The sequence below is a fragment of the Nannospalax galili genome, unplaced genomic scaffold, assembly GCF_000622305.1.
Source record: "Nannospalax galili isolate Female #2095 unplaced genomic scaffold, S.galili_v1.0 scaffold543, whole genome shotgun sequence".
NCBI classification, from domain to species: domain Eukaryota; kingdom Metazoa; phylum Chordata; class Mammalia; order Rodentia; family Spalacidae; genus Nannospalax; species Nannospalax galili.
Genome location: NW_008352270.1, coordinates 4235948 through 4258563, shown reverse-complemented (window position 1 = coordinate 4258563; position 22616 = coordinate 4235948). Strand labels below are relative to the sequence as shown.

Genomic DNA, 22616 nt, shown 5'->3' with positions numbered 1-22616 from the left:
CAAAGGAACAATGAAATAATGAACATAATATGTCTGGGAACACTTCAGTCACTCAAGATAGAAATTAATTAAGCTACACATAGTAGGATATTTTACATAGATAAATGAAGGCATGGAAAAATTCATTCACAAAACAAATTTATTAGAGCCTACCACTCTCAGAACTAGGCCCAGAGATTCAGTAGTATCTCTTCCTCTTAAGAGCTCCCATTCTAACAGAAGAAGAGACAAACAACGGGAAAAGAAATCAAAATGCTGTTCAGGAAAAAGACATATGGGACGGTACGACAGTGGTGAGGGTCTACTAGGCACTTTGCATTGGGTGGCTGGGGAAAGCTTCTTTGAAGAAATGGCCTTTTATCTGAGAACTGAAGGAGCAGATCAAGTGAACTCAGAAGGGGAAAGATTCCAGGAAATGGGAACAGGAGGTGAAAGAATTTTGGATGGAAATGCACTAAGCTAGAATTCAGCAAGTAAGACCAGAGACGAAGCAGAGATAGATCACAAAGGCCTTCTGTGTGATGGATAGCCAATAATAAGAATTTTATTCTTAGTCAAAAGGAAAACTGTGATGGATTTAAGAAAGGAAATGGGTGTGATATAATTGTTTGTTTTTTGTTTGGGGTTTGTTGTTGGTTTTGGTTTTTGGGTTTTTTTTGGGGGGGGTGGTCTTTTTTGAGACAGGGTCTCCCTGTAGCCCCAGCTGACCTGGAAGTCGCTTGGTTAACCAGTCTGGCCTCAAACTCACAGAGATCTGCCTGCCTCTGCTTCTCAAGTGCTGGGATTAAAGGCGTGCGCTGCCATGCCTGGATTTTTTGTTTTGTTTTGTTTAAACTGCTTTTCTTCTTTCACAAGTCCCATAATTCTTTTTAAAGCTTTTTGACTTACATATTTTACTTTAGAACTGGAATGTATAAATTCTTGAATTTAATCTTACTGAAACATAAGATCTGAAGATTAAATTTAAAAAAAATACTGCAAGTTATTTCACTTTTATTTCTGATCTTTTGGCATGTTCAAAACACAACAAATATCAAACATCAACAAACATGTTTGCTTTCTCTTGGTTCCCCCAAGAGTAACTTGGCAGTGAGAGGGGGGCTTGGCTCACCTGCACTCCGCTCATCACACACTGCCCATAATGTAGGCCCACTCTGCTGTGAGCCCCTGCTACCGGAAGACCACTTTTTCAACTGTGCTCACAGCATAGGCCATAGGCCTCTCCTACCTATGCCCACATCACAGAAAGTTAAGGGGAGTAAGGGCATGAGGAGGCCACTCTTAAAGCTAAGAATGAGCCCAGCAGCTGTTTAAGAACTTGTCTTAGACACCTGTAAATAAAATGATGGAAAAACTGAGGGGTTCACAGCTGAATTTGTGAATTCACTGGTTCCTCAATAAGCTTGATTTCAGTTTTTAATTTCACCAAGCTACCTAAATTAAAAAGTTTGAGCTTAGAGAACAACAGAATCTTTGGCTATCTAGGTATGCTAGTAGATAATCTTCCAGGCTTCACATGTCTAAACTTAAATGGAAATTACCTGAGATATCACTTTGGATCCTCTTGGAAAAGTTCAATTGTCTAGAAAATTGAATCTGTTTAGCTGTGAGGTCACTAACTTGAGTGACTACCCAGAGCATTGTCAAGCTCCTGGACTAGCAGAGGGATCTGAATGGCTATGACTGAGATGGCCAGGAAGCCCCTGACTCAGATGCAGAGGTAAATAGTGGATGAGAAAGAGAACAAGGAGATCAGGAGGACAATGGCAAGGAGGAAGAGTTTGACATATAAGATGAAGAAGGGGAAAAAGTCAAAGATGAAATCAGGGGTGAGGGAGAATAATTTTGATATAATGGAATGGTTGATAAAGTTGAAAAGGAGGAAAACTGGAAAACTTATAAAAGACACATGATGAAGATGGTTAAGACCCCAAATAACCCAGAAAACAAGAACTGGTCAATACTGGCTGGGCAGCTCATGAATATTGGTAGCTGTTTTTCTTAAAAGGAGCTGTGACACAAATCACCACTCACCCAAAGAGCCAAACTCTTGCTCTTGTGACAGTTTGCCTTCCTCCATTTAATCTCTCTTGGCAACTCACCACCCACAATGGGGATTCTGCCCCACATAGTTAAGTGTTAGGCTGTCATGCTAAGACTCTAGCTGAAGGTATGGGTAGCTGTGACTGGAAAGCCAAACCTACCATAGCTACCAGTTACACCAAGACTGTGATAGCATTTACTGTTTAAAAGAGCTCTGTAGACAAAAATATTTGGGGGAAAATAAAATAAACTTTGTTCACTTCTTTTTTTTTGCCTCATGGCAGTTGATATATTCAACTATTTTAATATATACTTGTTAAAAACCTCTTCTTAAATACCTTTTTCTCTTTAAAAGGGAATCATTTCATATTTCATACCAATTGACATAAGTAGATCAATTTTATTTGAATAAAGTCATAGTACTTAATATTTCTAAGAATAAAGAAAATTACTAGAGTCAATTTGTTCCTTTCCATGAGTTAAAAGTATCTCTTTTGATTTCACAACAGTTGTACAGATACTGAAACAAACCATCTGAACAGTCCTATCTCTATCCTTAATATAAGAAATTGAGCTCAGATATTTTACACCATGTAGAGTAAATCTCAGCCTGACAGTTTACTTAAACTTACTTTCTAAGTTTATCTTTTAAAGGTATTTTCAGAATTTAGTGTACATCTGAGTAACTAAAATTTGCAACCACACAAATGTGAATGAAAAAAATACTGTAATCCTGTCCATAGCATGAAATGTCTGAGTAGCCCAATGTAAGTAAAAGCAAGCTAGGAGCAGCCTGTGGTCCAACCACATTTCAAGCACATCAACTCCCATTTTATCTGAGTAATCTGACAGAGCCCAGGGAAAATCAAAGCTGCTTATTCTACCACTCATTTAGTTAAGAACATGTCAACCCAAACAGGCCCCCCCCCTTTTTTTTAATTCCAATTAACTTAAACAGGATCAACTTTCAGCCACAGAAGGAGGAAAGGCATATAAGTGCAAAAAGAGGTTACACCTTATCAAACTTAGACCCTTCAGGTCTACAGACATTTTCCCTAGTTGGCTTCCAGTTCCCACTGCCCAAAAGCAAGGAGGGAAAAGGAGGAGAGGGAGGGACAGAGGGCAAAGCAGGCAGCTGCGGAGGGGGAGATTTTAAAATGAAGAAAGGAAAGCTAGAGAATGCTAAAGGACAAACAGTCGTGCCAAATGAGGAGATAGTGACAACATCTGTTACAACGGTTACAGTAATGGTCAGTGGAGAAAACCCCAAGAATGGTGATCCAAGGTTCTTGTGCATGTGGAAAGGTCTAGAAGGGTAAGTAGGTGCAACAGCCTCAAGGAACCCTAGTGCTGGGTAGGGTTAAAGGCTGCCTGCACAACCCAACCAACAGCGAAGATGAGACATCTCCCTGTGGAGGAAGACAGGCTTTGCTACACTCATCTAGGCCTAGATGGCCTCAGCTGGAGCTGCCTGTCCCACAGTGCACCTCGCGCCCCTCAGCTCCAGCGGCCCGTCCCATGCCCCATGATGCACTGAGCCTGGGCCTTCCCCTCAGTAGCCCTAGTACCCATTGAGGTGTGGCTGTTGCCTCTGGGTTGTTGCACTAGAGCAGGAAGTCCTCCCTGCGCTTCCACCCTCTCTCCGCCTGCTTGCTGGCATCCCCAGGGTGCCAGGGCACATGCTTGGCCTCAGACGGATATTTTATCTGCATGGGGACACTCTTCTCTTCCTCCTCCTTTGGCCCCAGGATCTTGTCCTGGTGTTCTCTATCTGTAAAGCCTTCCTTCATGCTCAGCTGTTCTGGTTCCTCAAGAGGAGGAGACTGGTTCTTTAGATCCATCTTGGTGAGATCTTCAGTAACAGAATCTTGGTTGTTGAGAAAGTCCCTTGGAACTTCTATAACTCCTGCTGGTGATTGTGCTCCATCTCTGCTTCTAGTTGGACCATATCAAGTTCTCGCTGTTTTTAAAGGTCCTTGCTCTTTATGGACTGAATGTCAGCCTGTAGTTCTCAAAAGGGTGGGTTGATAGTCACTCTGGGAATACTCCATGATACTTAACGGAAGACTAGAATTGAAGGCTGGTGGTCTAACAGTATACCAGGAGCCCTGAAGAACTAAAAGTTGGCCAGGAAACCCCTGTTGGGGGTGAGAATAGCCTCAGGTCCTGGTGCTAAAGGAGGAATTGTCAGGAAAATATTCTAATAACTTTTCTCTCCCTGGTTGTGGCCCAAACTGCTTTTTACCAGTTCCTGTCTCAACTTCTTTTGCGGTGGACCTCAGGTTCTGGTAACAGTTTTGACAAGCTTTAGTCAAGAAAGTGAGCCAGAAAGAGCCTGATCTGCTTGCAGTAAACTTGGCCAAGGTTAGAAAATGTGCTAGCCCACCAGGTGCCAGGGCACATCGTATGCTCCGAAAGCTCCCTTCTTTCTCACTCAAGGCACTGGCTGCTTATAAAACTCACCTATAGGAAAAGGAAGAGGGTTTTTTTGGTTTGGGGGAAGGTGAGCATTTACCTGGTCTCATTTGAAGAGTACTTGGTTTTGTGATTTGCTTTCTTTTGGAAAATTCCTGATTGCCTGTTGTGTCACATTCTTGTCATCTGGGTTTGCAAACATCTAGGCTGCTTCTGAGAACATTTTGTTTTTTGTGCCTTCAGCTCCAGTTTGGTGCCAGTTTTAAGAAAACCTAGGTACCTTTGGGTCTCCAGCCGTCTGGGATGCTCTTTTGAGGCTCTTGACACTGTCCAAGAGGAAAATTTGGATTCCTGTTTTTATCTTCTTCGGGGGGGGGGGTGCTCTTTTGAGCCATTTAAATTCATCTGACAGGAAAATTTGGATTCCTGTCATTTGGAGACTCATTTAAGACATGTGGGTATATTGTAAAGGAAATTTTGGATTCCTGTCAATTTGGGGGCATGTCACTTTGAGCCATGTTGGATTCTTTTTTCTTCTGTTTAGATGACAGAAGGAAACTTTCAATGTGTTAGTAACTAGCAGAAAAATGGGCTTTGAGATCTCTAATTTGCTTGTCTTGGCAACTCTGTACCTGGAGCTATTTTATTTTTTCACTTTTTAGCTCATCCTAGCAAATTTAAGCTGATATCCCTGCTATGCCTAAATTTAAAACCTTTTTTTTTTTTTGCATGTAGATGTGTACACATGTGTATGTGAACATCTTTTAAATCTTAACCTACAGTTGTAGGGTTGTTCTTCCTCTTTTGCCCTCTAAAATTTTTTAAAAAATTATTTTCTCAGTGTTAATTGAAATGCAGATATTCAAGAGTGAACTCTCAAACTTAGAACTGAAGGAGGGGCAAACATTTAAAAACCAAGCTGTTGCTATGTAGAACTGTTTGGCTTGAGGCTTACTTAGAGGCTCACAGTCATATAACCAAATGGCCCATATTCATTAGTTTTCTCATGTAGCTATCTATAGATGTGGTAAATTTCCACTACCATACTGCTTTATGAGTTCAAGTATTTTTGGCTTAAGATCTATATATTTAGACCTATTAAACATGTTTCTAGAATATTGGTATGTGAACAAGTTGGTGTGATGTCTGCTATCTGATCTAATTTTGAGAACAAAATGTTTTAGAGGGACAAATACTAAACATACTTCATTTAATGTAAGCCAGTAGTTTAGAAGAAAGTGACTTTAAGATATAAGGCTTTAAGGTGATTAAGGGTAATATTTGTCCACCAGTATCTTTATATTGGTTATAATGGTGGTATGGGAATTTTCTGTGTTCTTGTGTCTCAGAAGAATTCAACAAGATGCAAAGGAAGCAACAGCAAGCAGTTTCATTAATGGGGAAGACTTTGAATCAGATGACCTGGGTACACCTTCCAAAGGAGAATAAGCCCACAGGGTCTTGGACTACAGTGCTGTCTTTCCCACTGTGCTCTGCCAGGTTCTTCTTTCCATCCTGATTGGTAGCTTTAAAGGAGGATGCCTTTCAGGTTTATATCCCCCTAATGTATGTCCCCACCTAAAACAGATTTAAACCAGAAGTTATTCTGCTCCTTTTGTGACTGCTCATGACTGGTAGTGGATGTTCTGTTGCCACTTAGACTTAACACTGAACAAATAGAGAAGTTAAACTGGATAAACAGCAATTATGGTTTGACTGTTCCTTAACTTCTCCACTGCTTTCTACTGTTTGTGTCGTGCCTACCCCCTACCTAACAATTGGCATAAAGGCAATTCACTTGATATTTGACCTATGAAATAGTTGAAATGGGTAGCTCTTACTGCCTTAAATTTTTAGCCTGATTTTAGGAATGGTTGAATCATATACCATGTGTATACATAAAGGTTTATATATACTTATGAATATATAAAACATCTATATATAAAATAGCATTTTTCATAGCTAAGGGCATTTTGATGTACAATTATTAAATAAAAAATTTTACTAAGGTCTCTTTCCTCCTTTTTTGGGGTGGGGGCAGTGTCTTGCTGTGTAGCCCAGGTTGGTCTTGAACTCATAGAAGTGATATTCTATCCAGCTTCAGTTTCCTGAGAGCTGGAATTATAGGTATGTGCTACCATACCTCATTAAGACTGTTGTTCCTATGAAAATTGCATATGTTTTCATCAAAAATCCTACTTAGTTCATATGGCACAAAATTTCCTGTTCATGATGAATAATAGCATTCAGGATTGGATAGGCTTTTATTATTGCTCCAAATATATTACATTTTATAAAGAAGAGTGATGGCAAATATTTTGCTTTTGGGAGGTAAACTGCTAAACTGTAACTTAATTTTCAGAATTTTCTAGATAGCTTCATACATAAAAAAATTAAACGTAGATTTATGAACAAACAATGAAATTTGGAAGTCTGGGCATGTATGCAAAGACAGTTTTTCATTGGTTTCTAGACTTCATATGAGAATGTACGTAATATTTTATGTCAAACTAGGCTCTTTTTGCCATTGGTATAAAGTTGTTATTCAGCATTAAGTTGCCTCAACATTAATTCATTGCTGATGGACACTACTGTATGTTTCATTATAAAGCATTGTAAGGTTAAATATTTTAATATCCAACTGGCTATATACATTCAGATATAATTATAAATGTTTATAAAGTTAGTAATATAGAGCCAGTATTGTTTTTAAAAGCAATATTAGATTAGATTCTCTGTGTTCACCAAATCATTGGGCTCAATTTTATGTAGCATAATAGATGTCTCCTGTTGTCTCCTCCCTTGCATTCTGAACAGACAGTTCTGAGATTCTAGGACTCATCGACACTATGATAAAATGAGAGAAACCTCAAGGGAGTGTTCTCAGGATAGGTGGGCATAGGTGCTTTTTGCTTTATCCTAGAAAGAAACTTTGTTGTCTTAATGTCTTTAAAACTCATTGCAAAAGAAGTTTCCATTTGTACAGGAGTCTCCCTCTGTTGATTTGCTCTGCTTTTTCTTTTTTCTTTTTGTCTTTTTTTTTTTTTTTTTAAGACAAGGTCTCATGTAGCTCACATTGAATTCAAAATCTGTGTGTAGGGGTGGAGAAATGGCTGAGTGGGTAAAAGCACTTGCTGAACAAGCATGAGGATCTGAGTTCAAATCTACAGCACCCACACAAAAAGCCAAGTCCCTGCCATCTCAGTGCAGGGGTCATGGGGTGTGGAGACAGGAGGATCCGTTGGAGTTTGCTGCCTGCGAGACTAGCTCTAGATTCAGTGAGAGACCCTGTCTCCAAAGAATAAGGCAGACAGTGATTGAGCAGGACACCAGACACGCATAGGCCTAAGCACCTGCAAACAGAGGTGTGCATGTATCATACATATCTTAAATTTCCTTTGTAGATAAAGATGATCTTGAACTCTTGATCCTCCTGCCTCAAGTCGCTAGGATTTTCTTTGTGCAGGCCTTCCTTCCTGATTACCTCTTAAATTTGGAGTACTTTGACTTTTCTGCTCTCAGTAGCCTTTTCTTTGAGCCTCTCTATGATGTTTAGGTTAAGTTCTGTATTTTGGGGAATTTTTGTACCTTTAAGAGTCATACTTTTGGAAGTGCAGATTAGGATTAAAAATTGCTTAGTGCTCTGGAGAAATTCATAAGATCAATATTCTAAGAAATTGTCAAATGATGAATTTTATTGAAAGCTGTAAAATCAGTTTGTATATTTCCATGTACAATGTACAACATTGTGTGTTATAGCTATATGTTTTTATGCTTTATTTGTATCTTGTTTCCATGGTACCAAATTAGTTTATAGGTAAATGAGTGCTTGCATACATTAAAACTTTTAAATTAGAGCCAGGCGTGGTGGCGCATGCCTTTAATCCCAGCACTCGGGAGGCAGAGGCAGGCAGATCTCTGTGAGTTCAAGGCCAGCCTGGTCTTCATAGTGAGTTCCAGGCCAGCTAAGGCTACAGAAAGACCATGTCTCAAAAAGACAAAAAAAACCCCAAAACTATTAAATTAGCCCAAATTCCATTTAGTTTATAGGACTTAAATCTTTAACAAGTAAGTTGAAGTTGTAAGAGAAAACAGAATGTCTCCAGGACTGTTGACATATGTCTTGCCTATATTTGTAGGTATAAATGTTATTACATATTTAAGACCCAATGCTTTTCTGTTTCAAATAGAACTTCCTGAGCTTTCATTATAGTTATTTTGTTGAGAAGAAAACACAATTTAGTCTAATTTCAGAAATTTTGTCAAGAAAATTAAGGTAGACAGAAATGCTCAAATGGGAGAGGGATGTGTGTGTGTATGTATGTATGTATGTAAACAGTTATGTGTGGAAATATTTTTGGCAAAAATAGAAAAGGAAATACTTTTGAATGATAAATTTATATGGCAAAAGAAGATTTTACCCTAAAACTATTGTTCCAAAATGTAAACAGATAAGAACAAATGAGAAGTTAAAGTATGTTTTATGAAACATAAAATAACTGGTGTATATATGTATGATTAAGCTATATGTAAAAGTTGTCTGGGGAAATTCCTGAGGTCCAAATTTCAATGAACTGATGTAAAATTATAACCTAATTTTCTGTTTAAGAAGTCTTTCTTAAAATATTGATCTTAGTACCTTATATAAAAACTGGCTTAAAGAACATATATTAATATTTTGTGTTTATCAAGATCATTTGTTTTCTGCTGCATATTTTTGTTGTTTAGATGAACTGAATCTTTAAAGGAGGGAGTTTGTTTTAATATATTTTAATGATTACTTTTTAACTGTGGTTAAATAAACACATTGCTTTAGGTTATTATATTTGGTGTGCTATAAATGTAACTACAAATGTATATGCATATGAAATTGTAAATACTGTGTCTCAGCTTTCTAAATGTTATGCAAAATTTATACAAAGATTCGGGGGTTTAATACATGCAAGGTAGTCAGTGCCGTCTTTTATACAGACTAGACCGTAAACACATAAAATGGCAAGGAAGGCCTTGGCATTTCTGCCTTTTGTATTTGGCACCATTCAGATAAAAGGACCAACTTACTTGGGCAGTCCTGCTACTGAAAACCTGGTTCTTTTTACTCCAAGTAAATGTTTTTGTTATGTATGAGATGTACTTGTATATCAGGTAATCTACTTGCAATCATTAGTGCTGCTTCCCAAATCTGTAAAGAGCTAAAATGGGAAAAGTTCTAAATTTTGTTTCAAAAGTAAAAACTAAAAGTTTTATACTAATTAGTACTAAATTTTTGCACATTTAAGTTCCTCCATCATGTAAATATCCTAAAATACAAAGCTCAGAGAGGCCTTTACCAAGCTAGTGTTATGTAAAATAAAATTAATGGTAGCCTGTGCTTATATTAGTCATTATGTTGAGCATACATACTTACACGTGCCCAAAGCACCCTACATTCCAGAAGCGTAATTGTAATAGTAAAAGGATTAGCATCACCTCCAGAATCCTGATTACGCTGTATGCAATGAAAGTGCCTGAACTGCTTTGTAAATTGTTAAACTTTCTTTGGTTTTGTTTTATAATTTCCTTGTAAAATTCTGTAGCTGTTTCCTGTTGACATTCTATAGGAACAACTTGCAATAAAACAGGAAACAAAATCCCATGTGAAAATGGATTCTAGGTAAACTCAGCCCAAGAACCCTTCCTTGTATGCCTCTCAGTTGCTTGAATTTGGCCAAAAGGGTCTTTTTGGCATTGACTCCTGACTGCCCACCTCATCCTCCAACGGACATGGAATCAGATCAGATTAACTGGGACAAATTTCATCTCAGCAATGAGGGACAATTAAAACCAAACCATCAGGATGATTTACTCATCGTTGTCTTCAGCCAAGAAACAAGGAGGAATGTCAGAATCAAAACGTGTCTGTGACAGACATGATGACACACAAAGCCAGAGGACCATGAGTTCTCAGCAAGGTCTTGTTGCAAAAAATCAACACATGCAAAGAAACAGTTATTATGCTAGCCCTTCCAAAAATGAAGATGAGAGGTTGTATAAAGAAAGGGTTCTTATGCGTGGTTACCTGGGACTAATTGGAAGTCTTCTGACTTGGTCTTGGACTTGATATTTCTTTCAGTACAGGCATATTTCTGGAATTTTCATGTCTCTCCAAATCTTTCAAGATTGAGGAATGGACAAGAAATTAGAGGGATTGAAATTATGTAACAAGGATCCTAAAGAATCCCAGGTGCTCCAGAAAATCCCATGATGGACGTGAGAAGAACCCCAGCCTTGACACCAGAAGCGGACATGCTAGAGGAGCTGGCTCTCAGGGAGGTTGATGACACCTCACAGGTAAACCTACAGATGGCATATTTTCTGGCTTTTGTTCCCGTATGTAAGTCTGTAACAGGACTCCAGGCAAAGCTGAGGAAAGCTGAGAATAAACCCATCTCCTTTTGCTAAGTCCTATGTCCTAGTTTTTGGGTAAAGCCATAAGTAGCAGACCTCAAACTTTAGTAACCATGGCAGCTCAGACCAACGGTTTAAGTCACTGCACAGACTACAGGCCTTCAGCATACCTAGCTGGGGTACTAGGCACTTACTTTTACTCAGAACCACGTACAAGCAGGCTGCACACTGAAGCCTCATTTCCCATTAATACCTCAATGCATATTTCTGCAAAAGCAGAACATTCCCCTCCACAATCATACCTAACACCATGGTATAATCAAGTCAGCATGTGAAAGGAGACTATGAGGGGAGGGAGAGACTGAGAGGAAAAGGGGGAAAACAAGGCATTAGAGTATTACATAACATGAAAGCAGAGCTATTTGGGTGAGGAAGGGTGCTAGCAGGAGGAGGACAGAACAGATGGGGAAGTGACGGGAGGTGAATGAGAAATAGTATATATGTCTGGAAATATTACAGTGAAACCCAGGAGGGTATCCAGGGCTAGCCGGCCAGCCAGTCTATCTGAATCAATGAGCTCCAAGTTCAGCAAGAGAGCTTGTCTCAAAAACTAAGGTAGACAACATCCGCCTCTGGCCTCAACACATGTGTGCATGCCTACACCTGCAAGCACATATATACACGCCCACATGAACATGTACATCATGTACACAAAAAATTCTTAGGTTTAAGGGTGGCTACAGGTTACGGAAGAGTGAAAATATTTTTCACTCTAGTATGGGGAACTTGGAAGAAACTCTCCTAACCGAACACACAGTCCAAAAAAGACTTATGTGTTCCTAAAAGTAAATCATAAGGGCCAGGCATGGTGGTGCACGCCTTTAATCCCAGCGCTCAGGAGGTAGAAGCAGGCAGATGTCTGAGACTGAGGCCAGCTTGTTCCATATAGCGAGTTCCAAGTCAGCTGGGGCTACAGGGGCTGAAGACATGTTTCAGAAGTTAAGAGCACTTACTACTCCTGAAGAGGCCTGGAGTTTGGTTCCAAGCACCACCTCAGGCGGCTCCACAACCACCTGTAACTCCAGCTCTGGAGGATCTGACACCCTTTTCTGGGTTCTGCAGGTACTTGCATGCATGTGTACACATACATAATTAAAAATTAAAAATAAATAGAGGCAGGTGAATCTCTGTGAGATCAAGGCAAGCCTGGTCTATATAGTGAGTTCCAGGCCAACTGGGGCTACAGGGAGACCCTGTCTCTAAAAGGCTGCACCCCCAAAAATAAAAAAATTAATTTTATACTTAAAAGGTGGAAAATAAGAGCTTTAATTATATGTTTTATCAAAGGTAGGTTTCACATGTCTTACATTTCTTCAAGGACTGCTGTGCTTTAAGCAAAATATTAGCAAGTGTAAAATCACTTTTCTTAGGTTTGAAGTTATAGCTTTCAGGAACGAATCAGCTTCTTTGTAGAAGCTTTGGCTTGCAGTAGAAACAATCATCAGCTGTCTAACAAATGTGGGTCTAGCACATCGTTCTGCACTTTTCTCACGAGAAGCAGCTCCTAAAAGGGAATCAACGTACCTCAGTTCTGAGTGGCACATCCTTTACCTGGAATTTCCTTTTGTCACTCTTAGCAAGTGCTTCTCAAACCTACACCCCTCCCCACATACACATTATTCAGTGTTTAACTTTTAAGACTTTCACATCTTTAAGAAGTTCCCCTATATCCTCAGTTTTAAAATATACACATTTTATTGAATTTTGAGCATTTCATACAGTACATCTCAATCATATTTAAACGCTCCTCCTGTTGCACGAAATTTTCATCCCTTTTCCCTTGGGGGGTTCCATGCACATGCACTCTGAGGCCCCTGGGTTCACAGACTAACATAAGACATTTTTAGTTTGGGTTTTGTACTGTTTTATATGTGATTTGGGGGTGGGGGAGTGAGTTACAAGAAACGGCTTCTCATAAACCCTGCGCCTGGCATCAAGCCATGCTATGTGGTGGCCCACCATTCCCAATCGCTTTTGTGCCCCGCGTCCATGCACCATATCATCCCACAGTCCGCCTCATCTCGCCCTGCAGAGCCTGCAGGACAAGCAGGGTGTCCACCTGCTGTTCTCACCCCCTCTACCCTGCTGTTCGCTGTTCTTGGGGGGCACACCTCGCTACCTGAGTTCCCAAAATGGCCGCTGCTAGCTCTCCATGTGGCCACTCCCCATTTTGCAGGGGGCTCAGCTAACTCTCTGCAGAGGCTCAGCTAGTTCCACCTTTCTTTCCCAGGGTGGCCCGCACTCATCCATCACTCACACTTTTCAGAGGAATGAATGGTTTCCAGGCTACACTCCACCTCTTTCCTCCAGTTCTTGCAAACTTTCCACCATATCGTCCATGAATTTCCCTCAGCCTTGGAGGGGGTGACAGATGGAGGGCGATCTCTCTTGCATCATGGTGAGACAGTGATCTCTGGGGCTCCCCATAATTTGTCTTTAAGATGTGGCTGCTGATCTAGCTCAGTGGTGTTTCCCCTACTATGAAGACAAATGGGAGAAAGTAGCCACATCTAAACATGAATGTAAATACAAATGTCTTGAAGATATCCCAGTAGGTGTACCATATTCATTAAAGAGTATACTTGCAACTGTTTCCCCGCTGGGGCCTGTAGCCTTCCCTGACATGGGGTTGACCTGGTCTACAGTAGTAGATGTGTGTTCTACCCCTAGGAGTGGGCCTTATCCAATTAGAAATTTGTCAGTTGTATGTATGTTAGTTGAGTCATTATTGCACTAGCAAGCATTGCTTGGTATGTCCATAGTGTGCAGATGCAGGGTCCATTATTGAATCACAAGGGATCCTTTCTTCCCAAACCGTCTGCATAGCACCTTCTGGCACTATGAACATCATCCATCCAGTGGCATGGAGTTTTTGACTTAGTCTCAGCTCCGTCTCTTCTTCTCCCATGCTCACATCATGCAGTGTCTTCAGCAACATGGCCTTACTGACATTTCCAGTGTACAACCAACATTAGTGGCAATAGCCTTGGTGAATTTGAGAACCTCTAGGATCTCTCTCTGACCAACAGCTCATAGAGGGGCAACCACCCCTGGTACTGTAGTTTTTCTTAACAGTTGTATAGTTTTGGAAGCCTCTGTTTTTATCTTACTCCCAAGAATATTACAGCTATAGCTGGTCTTTGAATCTGAGGGGCAGCTTTAGTTACTTTAATCTTTAGGTCGTTTCTTTTTTCACTGCTGTCTTTTTTCCCGAGCCCTTGGACCCCTGGTCCCCTAGCCTTAACAGTTCTTTTCCTCTCTCAAGCTCTGAGGACAAACTGAATCTGCCAGGACCTCCCTGGCCTTTTCAGCTTCCCCGACTTGGGCAAGTCTTTTATTATACAATGTGGCCACGCCCCCTCTCTGGGTTCCTCTCATTTGTAAGATTTTTTTTCCAGGCTCTCTATAATCTTTAGGTTTTCAAATACAAGTGGAAGTGGACTCCGTTTTTTTATTTTTTCTTTTTTTCTTTTTTTCTTTTTTTTTAGCAACTGAACTATTTCCCCAAATTTACAGCATAGCTGTGGACCTGGGATTTTTCCCTTTGATTCCATCCACGTCTGCTTGGCTTGTGTCATTCTAACTATATATTTCATGATTCATTGTATAACACACATGAGCATAGCTAGCCCCCTTAACCTATGGGGTTTGGCCCCTCTCTCCCCTGGGTTCCCTGGACATGTCGCATTATCTCACAGAACTCCTTGCAGCACCCATCTCTGCACTTCTGGATTTGGGAATCTGAACCCAGCTTGATCAGCTCACCAGATGCTGCTGGAACTGTGCAGCTTTCCCAGGCCCAAATCCCCATGTTTTACCTCTATCCAGCTGTGCTAATGCCAATTTGTTGCACAAAATTTTCTTCCCTTTTCCCTTCTTGGGAGGCTCCACATGTGTGCCCTCCAAGACCCCCTGGCTCACAGACTAACATAAGACATTTTTAGTTTGGGTTTGTACTGTTTTATATGACATTTGGGGGTGGGGGTGGCTTACACGAAACTGCTTCTCATAATCCCCTGCACCCCAAGCAGCACGGCAGCCCACCATTTCCAATCACTTTTGCACCTGCCCTGTGCCCATGTGCCATCTCACTCTAAGGTCTGCCTCATCTCACCCTGAAGAGCCTGCAGGATGGGCAGGATGCCCACCCACTGTTGTGGTATCCCCCCTCCCACTTCACTGTTCTTGGGCTGCAAGCCTTGCTACCTGAGTTCCCCAAATGGCTGCAGCTAACTCACCATCTGACCACTCCCCATCTCATAGGGACTCGGTTAACTCTCCAGAGTGGCTTGGCTGGCTCAACCACTCTCTCCCTGGGTGCATCACGTTCATCCTTCACTCATGCTTTTTGGAGGAATGAGTGGTTTCCAGGTTACACCTCCCTTATCAATACCCTCCCTATAGCTCACCTACCAGATTTCATGCATATATGTTAAAGCCTACTGAGTCAGGTGTGTGTCCCAAGATGTCCTTCAGTATGAGTTCATCCACTGGAGCCTGTTCAGCCAGTCTAGCAACACCCCCTTAAAGAAAATCACTCCCCTTCACCCAGCAGTGATCAGCTGCCAAGAATTCCTCAGCTAAGGTTAGGGCCTCCTGCCCACTTCCCCAGTTCTATCCTGGGTTTGTGTCTGAGTTGGCATGAGTCTTGTGCCTGCTGCCACCATTACTACAAGTTCATATAAGTTCCCAGAGGTCTGGAAGACTGTTTCCTTGTGATCATGCATCATCCCTGGCTTTTGCAATCTTTCTGCCCCTCTTCCAATGGTCCCTGAGCCCTGAGTGGTTGAGGTTTAATATAGGAGTCCTATCCAGGGACACACTCTCTGCAATCTCTTACTCTCTATACTTTGGCCAATTGTGGCCTTCTGTGTTCATTGCCCTCTGTTTCATGAGGAAGATTTCACTGGTGAGAGTTGAGAGATGTTTTAATATTCTCTCTACACCCCGTTCTACTATGTTCCATGAATCTTAGGTGTAGAGGTTCCATTGTAGATGTGCTACTTAGGGCTGGGCACCTAACAGACACTTATTCTCTGTGTGTGATCAGTTGTGGAACTCTGTAATAGTCTCTATCTGTTACAAGTAGGAGCTTCTTTGATGTGTGGTGACAGGTATGTATACTTGTCTGTAAATATAAAGATCCATATTTAGCATACAGTAACAAATATTTGTATAGGGTTGTGACAGATGTAAGGTTTTCTCTAGGACCTATGATGTCTCCAGTCATATGTATTTGGCTATGTTTATAGTACCACAAGTGAGTTCCCTCCCATTGAATGGGCTTTAAGTTCCATTAGATAGCTGTTGATTACCTCCAAGATAAAAATGTCACTGCCGCACCAATGGAGATAGCTTGCTGTGCTGGTTATTATTGTGGCTATTCAGCTTTAAAGCTGGGGTTGGACCACTGATTGATTTTCTCCCTTAGCAGCTTGCATAGTGTCCTCTAGAATTATGAGAGCTAGCCATCAGGGAGGAGGCATCTTGGTCAGTTCCAATCTCATTGCTCCAAGTCCTATGTTCAAAGTTTGTCCAGTCTTCAGCAATAGGGTTCTTATCTTCAAGTTCTGAGGGAAAATCAAGGGCTTTGGCAACAGCCTGTATTATTTTGGGAGTCTCTTGAACTACTCTGATCAACAACTCAAAGTGAGATTTCTCCTGTCTGGAACTCTTTCTTGATATATAGCCTTCAGCTATGCATATGCACACATGTACAGCTATTATATGTGTATTTTTAACTAGTCTTTTGAACTAATGCTTTTCTCTCAGGTTTTTCATACCACCTAAGCATTGGACTCATCCTATTAAAGAGATAGTGTGCGTCCATATTTGTTTGCTGCTCTTTTCACAATAGCTAAGAAATGAAAACAACCTAAATGTCCTTCAGCTGACAAATGGATAGTGAAAATATGGTACATTTATACAATAAAGTTCTACTCAGTGGTAGACAAATAGGTAGGTAAAGACAAATCCTGAATTTGTGGGTAAATGGCTGGAACTAGAAACTGTTATATTAACACAAACTCAGAAAAACAAGCAACATAGTCTCTCATTTGTGGATCTTAGCACCAAATCTTTGTATGTGAGTACATATCCTGATGCAACAGCAGTAGCCAGGAAAATGGAAAGAAATCATGGTGGCTAAGGGAAAAAGGAGCCTGAGGCAAGGGATAGTAGAAGATGGTGTTACCAAGGGTGAGATGGGAAAAACTAGGGTATTTAACTGGGAAGAGAGGAAGGGGGGTTATGCAAGGAACCATGGGGGTAAGGGGGAAGAAGAAGCTCAAGAGAGGGGGTGCGAGGATTAGCTAGGGAGAGAGATGTATCCTCATTTTCATATCCAGGACCTTTCTCCCCTTTTCCTTGTTTTCCATTTACCCCTCATCCCAGGCAATCATCTCCTAGTTTCCTTTCTGGGGTTCTACTTTAACCAAAGCTTTGCATTTTTCCTTTCACTTTCTGTTTAACTTTTCATTTCTCTACTGCTCTGGAAGCTTCTGCCTAGGCTTTGGTTTTGGTTCCCCTTTCGGTGGATGCTACGTTAATTTTCATAAACACTATTATCTACAAATTTTTTTCCCTTGACTTCTAGCATTTTGAGCAACCTCAGAAGAAAAAAATTTTGCCAAGACTAGAAAATCGTGAGTTTTTATTTGAAGATGAGGCTGCATTCACACTTTGCATAATTTATTTATTTATTTATTTATTGGTCTTTTTGAGACAGGGTCTCCCTGTAGCCCCAGCTGTCCTGGAACTCACTATGTAGATCAGGCTTAAACATAACACAAAATGCTTTTGTGTGCTTCCCAAACACAGCTCTGCTTGTCAGGGCCACTGACTGGAAAGACCCAGTGTGTTTTTCTGAGGTTCCTTCCTGGTGTTGTTTTTGTTTGCTTCTTTGTTAAAAGACAATGTCTGGCTCTTCCTGGATAATAACATTCCCAGACCCTGGCATCCCCGATGACACAGATCTGTTCAGACACAGGGATGCATGACAAAAATATGGGCATTGCTACTGAATCCACTGAAAGACCCAGTTTACCTCAGGGGTGACTGTTTCCTGAGCCACCATATCTGTAGATTTTAAAATTCCCTTCTGCAACTTATATAATTTGCATTTACATTTCATATTATCTTTCCAGTCTTCCTAGGGACTCCAGAGTCCTACAATATTTCGACATGCTATGAGTACTGATGGATAAGCAGATGCTGTTCCTCGTTCTGATTTTGAAGAAAATGTACCATGAAGTTGCATTCTGTCCCCTTGTGCATACCGTCCAGTGGGGGTTTCCATGTGGTCTTGGCTGGAGCCCCATTTCCTCTCAGAGATCCTTTATTTTTAAGTGTGAAAACAATAACAGTTAAAAAGCCAGCTCCCTGGTGTACATACAACTTTCTGGCTAATTTGCTAATTAGTAAAAACAGGATTTGTACTTTAATACACATCTTATATGCAAAAGGATAATTTGTATATGTTAAGCCACCAACATAAGAAATGCATTTCACAAAGAACCCTGTTTAGATAGTATGATACAATTATGGTTATGCATGATGTCTAAAACTGTATCTAATGAAATCCCCATAAGATAATGGAAACCTAAATATGCTAGGAAAAAAAAAATCTCTCAAATGTTCGTTGACGGAAATGCTAAGCTCTTTGGAAGCACATCTAAAGAAGCAGACCAAGAAAGAGATATGTTACCTAGATGGTGTGTTGCCTTATCCAATATAACATGATACACAAAGAACAAAATTGGCTTGAACAACAGACATACCAACTGCCTCTCCACAATGACCAGAGTTGTATTTATAAACAACGGACCATAAAATACTTAAGCATCCTTTAATAGCACCAAGGAACAGGTAAACCTGGTTTTACCTAGAACTAAGTCTAGACATAGGCAACCTTTTCTGTGAGTCAAAGAGGCCATGTACTCTCATTTGTAGGACAAGTTTCCTGTTCTCTGTTCTGCATGAGACTCTGGGACTCCACTATGCTTATGACCAAAATGTGCAAAAGTTCTGGTGCATTGTACTGGGAAAAACTACACAAGTAGCAAATGTATTTAGAGAAATTTGTGCTGACAGGGGTAGACCAAGTCAACTGAAACAGAAAAAAAAAAAAAAAAGACTTATCAAGGTGGTGTTTCTGCTGGAGTTAGGCAGTGAGATAAACAGGACATACACAAAAAGCCTTCATTCTCCTGCTCTCTCCTTGGATTTTTTTTTCCAACTCTTACTCAATTCTTAGATTCAATCTTATCATCTTTATTTCAGTTTCAAACAAAGGAATAAGCTTTTAAAACATTCTATGAGCCAAACTCTACAAAGCATTTATTTGATGCCAAGGTCAAAATGACCCTGGTAGAATTGTTTATCTCAGTCACTAAAAGACTGAAAATTACAGAGATGGTATACACGCAGCTGAAGGATAAGTAGTGGACAAAAATATCCGATACCATGTTGGTATTGTCACAGCAAAAAGATAAAATTTCATTTCAGCATACAACTCTGTCCTCAGTCAGACCCAATAGAGGTATGGTCTGCAGAAAGACTGTTCATCCTAACAAGAAATTATCTCAGTTCCTTCTGCCAAAGACCCTGGGAAATGGCAGGGGAAACAAGGTTGTACCTAACACCAAAAAGAGTTAAAGTTTCTAAGATGGTCAAAAGCTGGGGCTCCATCTGATGCACATGCTGAATTTTTACTTTATTATGGGGGCTTATTGACAAGGGTTTACAAATTGATTAAAAAGTTTTTGAAAAATAGAGCTGGGCGTGGTGGTGCACACCTTTAATCCCAGCCCTTGGGAGGTAGAGGCAGGCAGATCTCTTTGAGCTTGAAGCCAGCCTGGTCTACATAGTGAGTTCCAGGACAGCTGGGAGTATAAGGAGACCCTGTCTCAAAAAGACAAAAAAAAAAAAAAGGTTTCGAAAAATAAAATTATTTAGAGGTATGGAAGATATTCAGGTTAGGAGAATGAAGTGTTTAGAAAGGTTAGTTTAGCCTATAGGAGAGATAAGAGCAACCACTTACCTATAGAAAGCTTTATATGCTTTGAACTACACAAGTGAAGGTAGCCAATAACCAAGAATTTGATGGAATAAAAGTTTCCATGGAATTTCTCAGTATCTACCCTGTATTTGGTTGTCTAAGAAACAGATCTCCATTTAGTGAAAAGTGACATTTACTGTGTGTGAATAAAGCAAGTGCAATCAGATACATGGGTATCCCTGGCACACCCAGCTCTGCCTTTAGGGCATGTTTGCAGAGTAGTTAGAGGGGACCATGTCTTGCCTCTAAGCTCTGCACAGCTGGCTGTGGTATCTCCTGCTGACCTAGGTTAAAAGCAGTCTTGAGCAAAAGCTGTCTGCAGAAAATCACAGGTTCATACCTGGTGCATGACTGCACTGAGATTCAGAAGGAACCAGTCCTCTGGGACAAAGCAGATGGCCTTCCCTCTGTGCCTCAGGGGTTCCTAGCACTGGAAGCAGCCTGCTACCTAATTGGCTCTCCCTGACCTGACATCTTCTCAGAAGGCTAGAGGCCCACCAAGTTGGAAGGGAGGACTAGGAGGCAGGAAGGAAAACAGGAATTTCAGAAGAAAAACAAGAAGTCATAGGGGCAGCCTGTAGTTAGGAAATCTCTAAAGAAAATTTCAAAATTCAAGTTTGGGGCATATTTTGTTTTATTTGCTCAGTTTGAGATTTACAATGAAGAAATTAGATACATGTTATACAAAGTGAGCAATTAGGGGCTGGAGAGATAGCTCAGTGGTTAAGAGCACCAGTTGCTCTTGCAGAAGACCCAGGTTCAGATCCCAGCACACACATGGCGGCTAACAACTGTCCATAACTCCAGATCCAGGGGATCCGAGGCTTTCTTCTGACCTCCATAGACATTGCATGACATGGGTGCACTTACATATATACAAACAATACACTCATACTCATAAAATAAAGATAAATAAATAACAAAGTGAGCAATTGAAATCATTTACTTGAAACATTTCCAAAATAAGAAAATATTACTAATATATGAGTTTTCATTTACTAAATCAAAATTACTTCTTAAAGTTTGACTTCATAGGTAGCAATCAGCTTTCAATATGTTCAACTTCGCATTTAAGTAATATTTCTTTTATAAATAAAAATTTTAATTGCACAATATTTTTTGTTTTGCTCTTTGCAGTCCAAGGCATCAAACTTAAGGGCTTCCTGTATCAAGCCCTCTACCACTGAGCTGCATCTACAACCCCAATGTGAGATGTATATGTGTGTGTCTGTGTATAGTGATTAATTCAAAGTAAACAGCATACCCATTACCCATGCTTCTATCATTTATGGTGGGTGCATTCAAATTCTTTTAAGTATTCTGAGCTATGTAGTACAAAATTGTTACTTATATTCACCCTACTGTGCCACAGAACACCAGAACTTATTCCTCCTATCAAATGGTATTGTACTGGTTGCTAGACGGCCCACTTCATCATTCATGCTCTTTCCCTAGTGTCTGGTAACCACTATGCCCTCAGCATCTATGAAATGAACATTTTAAAATTTCACTTATGAAGGAGCTCATGCAGTATTCTTTCTGTATTTGACTAATTTCACTTAACATGATATCCTCCAGTTCATCCTTGTTCTTATTCTCTTCCTTTACATGAAATTTCCTTTCTGCCTATGTTTTCTGTTTGACTAAAGATTCCATTTCTTCGTGCAGGAATACATGCAACTGCAACTTCACTAAGGCATGCATTGAACTTGTCACACTAAACACTTACTTTCAGATATTCTGAAGACTCAGAGAATTAGAAAACAAGAAGTAGGTGATACATCCAAAAGTCAACTGATCCGACCACAGCATATAAGAACAATATGTGCTTAGTGTTAGAGATACTACAAGGCTAAGAGTGCTGGGAAAGAAAGGGAGATGCAGTCTTGAAACACTGGAGTGCTAAGAGGATGACGATTAATGGGGACACAAAACATAAAGTGATATATTAACCTTGGGACCTAGAGAAAGAAGTCTAAAAACAGTCCTCACAGCAAGCAAGACTGACTGGTCAGGTTTTAAAAAAGCTACCAAAGAAAATACATAACACAATTTCTAGTGAGTTCAAAAATGGAATCAATGGATGTTGGGTGGTCAAGAACAGAAATGTCTCTAAAGAGAAATGATTTTAAAAGAAATACCCCTGACTGCATGTCTTCCTCTAGGTACCATATTAATATTTTCTTTCACTCACAATATTATTTCAAGTCATTTGTGGTAACTGTCTCCAATTCTTACTGCTTCATGGAGGACCTGTTAGTGTCAAGGTGTTACATAGCCTCCGTATGGCTGCATCAGCTCTCGGCCCTCACTTTCCTCGACCTACCAATAACATCATTTCCATTATGGTAACTGTCTCCAATTCTTACTGCTTCATGGAGGACCTGTTAGTGTCAAGATGTTACGTAGCCTCCGTATGGCTGCATCAGCTCTCGGCCCTCACTTTCCTCGGCCTACCAATAACATCATTTCCATTCTTTTAAAACATTCCCTCAGTTAGCTATGAAGATAACATGTTTGTGATTATCTCACATAATAAAGGCCATTTATAGTAAGGTAACAAACTCATTTTATACCTAATGAAGAAAAGTGGAAAGATTTCTCTTGATGATATAAAATAAAAAAAAACAATGTCCACTTTCATCACTTTTAT

General features: G+C 40.3%; 1 protein-coding gene and 1 pseudogene across 1 annotated transcript in view; one reads left to right on the top strand and one right to left on the bottom strand.

Annotated features, from left to right (window-relative positions):
- Pld5 (phospholipase D family member 5) overlaps positions 1-22616 on the bottom strand; it is a 422154-nt gene that overhangs the window by 271510 nt on the left and 128028 nt on the right. The gene's annotated exons all lie outside the window — the stretch shown is intronic.
- LOC115066990 lies at positions 1267-1843 on the top strand (annotated as a pseudogene).